Genomic DNA, 5,517 nt, shown 5'->3' with positions numbered 1-5,517 from the left:
TAATCCTGTTAGTGGCTTCCCATTTGCTGAGTCCTTGGAGGTCTGCATACCTCTCCTGTCAGCCACTGTGCAGTGACTACATGTGGTGACAGAACCAAGTGTCACTGCCATTTTAATTTGGGCTTCAACCCAGGCTCTGTTCATTAATGTTTCTTGCTGAGACCCGTGCAGCTTTGCCCAGGCCTGCTGCAGGAGTGCACGGGGACTGCCTCTGAAGCCCACCCAAGTGACTCAACCTTGGCCAGCTCAGGTCTGAAAGGTGGAGTACTCCTCAGGCTCCTGGGCATGAGAGGGATGCAAGTCAGTGGCCATGGAATCTGCTAATTCCAGTGTCCATACTTGTGGCTGTTCACCTGTGGATGGCTCTGCAGGGCTGGTGCTCAGCACACTGACACATATCCTGACAGTCTGGCAGTGACCATCTCCCCACGGGTATTGGGGATGCTGTCAAAGAGGATGGAAGAGGGCTCAGAGCCTACAGCAACACTTCGCGCTGTACCTTTAGGCAAGAGTCCTCGTTTATCTGGGCCTCCACTTGCTTATTAATAAAATGGGAATGACAGCAGTTCCACCAAATGATTGCTCTTGCTCAGTCATGTGTCTTGTTGATGCATGATTTATGTTTTAAATTTTTATATAATATTTTTTTTCTGGTAATGGGGATTGAGCCCAGGGAAACTCTACCACTGAGCTACACCCTCAGCCCTTTTTATTATATTTTGAGACAGAGTCTCACTAAGTTTCTGAGAATGGCCTAGAACTTGCATCCTCCTCCTTCAGCCTCCCCAAGTTGCTGGGATTACAAGCACCCAGCAAGCTGACACAGTTTTTACAGCGTGAGACTTGACTTAGTCAATTATGAAGATGCTCTGCACACACAAAGCAGCCTCTAGTCCAATAAGGCAGTCATGGAGACTCTGAATAAATAAATTCTTCTGCTTTGGAAGCTCTAGTGAGTGTTTCAGGTTCTAGCAAAACTGAAGTAGCAACCCTGAAAATCCTCTGCTTTTAGGAACTAAACACATGAAACTTCATGTCTGGGCTGTCCAAAAGGACAGGACACCTCCAGGATCCAGAAAGGAGGAAGCTGGTTAAGGGATGGTGGGCTCCGAAGCCAACACTGCATGCTGCCTTGGGCATGGCTGCCACTTGTAAGATCCTGGCAGCCTGAGTGCTACAGGGCAGAGGACATAAACTTACGAGATACATAGGACTGGAGACTAGAATTGGAAGCACACATGGATTCTGGATTTCCAAGACTGCAAATTCAATGAGAATGTTCTAAAACTTCCTACCTAACAGCAAGAGATGAGAAAGAAGCTGACCTTTGCGGCTAAGGAATGAAGGGGAAGGAAATACTTCCTCCTAAGAACCAGGACAAATGCCCTCATGTTGGTTTAGGATTTATGTCATCCACACCTTAGAGGCAGTCCAAGCCACATAGTTATACATAAAATATAACTACTACTCTAGGAGGATCAGCAGGACTAGTGAGACTCAGAAGGCCTTCAGCTCTACCCCCCAAAGAACAGACCTGGATTGTCCATGCGAAGAGATGTCACATCCAAAAATGGCATCATTGATTCCTAAAGTCAAGATGATACATAAACCTCAAGAATATAGAAAAAGTATCACAACATGGAGAAAATAAGAGGAAGGGATTACTAACTGTGAAAGCCAAAAAATCAAATGGTTCTGAAAACTAAAAACCAATAGAATTAGCATAAGTAAAGTTAAATATTCTTTGAAAAGGTTAACCTCACAGGGAAAACTTCAACATGCAAAACAAGACAAAGCAGAGAAAAGGCATAAATAAATAACACTAAGAATAGAAATGGAGCCAAGTAAAGAGCAAATGAGGGAATTCAATAATTAAGAGTGGGAAGGGGGTGGACTTGGTCAGTACATACTGTATGCGTGCATTGAAATGTCACACTAAATCCCATTAATATGTAAAGCTAATGCATGCTGATCAAAAAAATTAAAAAGGAAAAAAGAAATAGAAATAATTAAATTGAATAACATAAAAAGAAAAAGAAAAAAGTGGCCGTAATTGTACTCCAAGAATTTATATATTATGAAAAGCTTCTTGGGCTGGGGATGTGGCTCAAGCGGTAGTGTGCTTGCCTGGCATACACGGGGCTCTGGGTTCGATCCTCAGCACCACATAAAAATAAAATGAAAGATGTTGTGTCCACCAAAAACTAAAAAATAAATATTAAAAAATTCTCTCTCTCTTTCTCTTTAAAAAAAAGCTTCTCAATATAATGAAAAAGATCAAATAGACTAGAAATTATTGAAGGAGCTAAAGGACTTAGACTGACAACTTTGGGACAGTTACTTGGTGTCTCTCAGTGTGTTTTCACTCTTGTACTATGGGGAAGAAATGGTGCCTTCCTTATGGAAACCTCTGTGGATTGAAACATATTCAGAAAATACTTAGGACTGTGCTTGTCATAATTAATTCCTCACTAAATGTTGACTTTTATTTATTTTTTTGCGAGAATGTCCATTATATCTTTATAATACTGAAAAATTGGAAAAACAGTTTTAAATATTTATTACAATACTTACTGATAAGGAAATGAGTAAATAATCCACAGAAGATCTATAGGATCTAGGATTCTGTAGCTGAGATTAAAATTGAATACATTCTATTTGTAGCAACAAGATCTTTTAGATGTCTTGTTGTATGCAAAAAAAAAAAAGGAAATTTCAAAATAGTATATAGTGGAAGTTACTATTTATGTTTCAAAATAAGAGACTGAGAGTGATTGAAGGAACAACTTGGATGACAGTGTAGGTTGATTTGAGTGGGTAAAGAAGAATTTTTATCTTTATCTTTATTTTTGAATTTCCACAATGAAAATGGTTGATGTAGTATATAGGGGGTAAAATTTTAAAATTTAAAAACATTTTTAAAATAACTAGATCTTCACTGAAGTTTCCCAGGGAGGAGTCCGCAGGACTGTAGATAACATTATAGTACATTCAACAAAACCTCCTTAAAACCCTTCAAAGAGAAAATTCACAATAGCCAAACTGTGGAACCAGCCTAGGTGACCATCAACAGATAAATGGGTAAAGAAAATGTGGTACATATACATAACAGAGTTTTATCCAGCTGTAAAGAAAAATGAAAATTATCTTATTTGCAGGAAAATGAATGTAAATAGAGACCATTATGTTAAATGAAATAAGCCTAACTCAGAAGATCAAGGGTCATATGTTTTCTCTCATTTGCGGAAGCTAGAAAGGAAACAGCAAAATAAAAGAGGATGGGGTGGAAATCTCATGAAAATCAAAAGGAAAGGACTAGTGGATGGGAGGTAAGGAGGGAGGGGAGAAGTGCTGGTATGATACTGGCCAAATTACTTTGTTATACTGTGTGCATTTATGAACATGTAACAACAAACCCTATGGTCATGTGTAACTCTAATGTACCACCAAAAAAAAATGTGGAAAAACCTCCTTCTCAGACCTCCCCTGCTTGCCAACATTCTTCTCCACCCCTCTTTGCTGTGTCACACTCTTCTTTCCATTTTCCACAAACAGGTCAAATTTCTTTGCCATACCTTCATTTGTTGCCCCCAAGTTTTTAAAGTCTAGTACAAGCACTCAGGCAACACTGAATAGATTGGACTTACTGCTATGTACCCACCACTATAATTCACGTCATATTTACTTCATCTAATTTTTTATTTAACAAAAAATAAGATATCATAGGATCAAAATTGAGAAACTTTTTAAAAAATGTTTTTGGTAATTGTTATTATTACTAAAATACTGGTGAACCCAGACCTGTCCTTACGCCTTTTGGGGCGCACCTCGGCATTTGAGCCCTCTTTTTAGAGCGCCTTTGACCTCTTTGTTGCGAAGGCTGTTGATGAACGGGTTCAAGGTCGGTGTGACCACTGCATACACCACGCTGGCCAGGCGGTTGTAACGCACGGAGTAGGCAGATGAAGGTCGGAAATATACAAACAGGACAGAGCCAAAGAAAAGCGACACCACCACCAGGTGGGCCCCCCAGGTGGAGAAGGCACTGCTACTGCCTCCTGCCGACAGCACTCGAAGCACCGCGTCGAGGATGTGCGCATAGGAAAGCGACACGAGAATCAGTGGGGTCAGCACCACCGCCCGGCCCTCGGAGAAGATGGCAATCTCCGTGGAGGATGTGTCTGAGGTCGCCAAGCTCAGCAAAACTGTAGCATCACAAAAAAAGTGACACACGGGGGCAGAGTGGGGGTAGGAGAGCGTGGAGATGAGCATGGTGTGGAGCAGCGAGTGCAGGTGAGCCACCGCCCAGGACGCACCCACTGGCGCAGCGCCAGGGTGTCATGACCGCGGTGTAGTGCAGTGGCCGGCAGACCGCCACCGCGCCGTGGTAGGACATGGCCGCCAGGAGGTAGCTCTCGGTGACGCCCAGAGCCAGGAAGAAGTACATCTGGGCAAAGCATGCTTGGAAGGATATGGCCTGAGCTGGGTGGAGCAGGCTGACCAGCAGTCGGGGGACCGTGACCGTGGTAAAGCAGGCATCCACAAAGCTCAGGTGACCCAAGAAGTAATACATAGGGGAGCACAGAGCCCCATCGGACCTCACCAGTACCACCATGCTCAGGTTGCCCATGGCGTTGAGCAGATAGACGCTGAGGAAGAGCAGGAACAACACTGGATGGGCAACTGTGTCATCCATCAGGCCAAGGAGGAGGAAATCTGGGCCAGATGTGAGGTTGACCAGAGCCATACTCCAAGCCAAGTAGGAATGCTGAGGAGTGAGGAGTCAGCAGGTCGGAAATCCGAGGAACCCCAGGTGGACTTTCTGCATGTTGAGGTTCCATATGTAAATTTTTATACACATCCACCTTGCAGTATTTACAAACATTTTGATAATATAGATTTCTGCTTGCTAAAAAAATTGAAAACCACATTGCTTGTTGAATGATCCTAATTTTATGAAGAAACTGAATTTCACAAGGGTGTTCTAAGGTAATGGTTGAGTCTCAAGTTTTGTTGTAAGTGATACCTGATTTTGAGTCCTCACTTTACTGCTAAGGTAGTATGTCCTCTTTGAGTCTCAGTTTCTTCTTCTTTAATGAGAAAAATACTAGTTTTTATCCGTGGGTTAAGTGAATAGTAAGTTTAAAATTAGTAGCACAGTGCCTGACACATAATAAGTCTTATAACTTTTAACTGTCAACTCATCATCAATCTATCATCATCATCATCACTATGTAGTCAAAATGAGTTAGGACCCAGGCCATCTAAATACCACTCTAAATCTCTTCACAAAACACCTTGCTGCATTTGCCATTCATGAATTATGCTAATTCATGAATTGACCAACTTCTTTGTAGGCTTGTGGGCCATATGTTTTCTGTTGCAACCACACCACTCTGCCTTTGTGGTGCAAAAGCAGTGACCCACAATGAGTAAGTGAATGGCCATGGCTAGGTTGCAATAACACTTTATTTATAAAACAGGTGGAAGGCTGGAATTGTGCTGTCAGACATGATT

The 5,517-nt window shown here is 42.2% G+C and overlaps 1 pseudogene; it reads right to left on the bottom strand.

Moving 5' to 3' along the window:
* Nucleotides 1-3,489: 3,489 nt before the first annotated feature.
* Nucleotides 3,490-4,747, bottom strand: LOC124094178 (olfactory receptor 1L4-like; annotated as a pseudogene).
* Nucleotides 4,748-5,517: the final 770 nt, after the last annotated feature.

The sequence above is a fragment of the Marmota monax genome, unplaced genomic scaffold (genome assembly GCF_021218885.2).
Source record: "Marmota monax isolate L192 unplaced genomic scaffold, Marmota_monax_Labrador192_F-V1.1 WCK01_AAM20220418_F8-fsc00138, whole genome shotgun sequence".
Taxonomy (NCBI): Eukaryota; Metazoa; Chordata; class Mammalia; order Rodentia; family Sciuridae; genus Marmota; species Marmota monax.
This window is presented reverse-complemented; position numbering and strand designations above follow the sequence as displayed.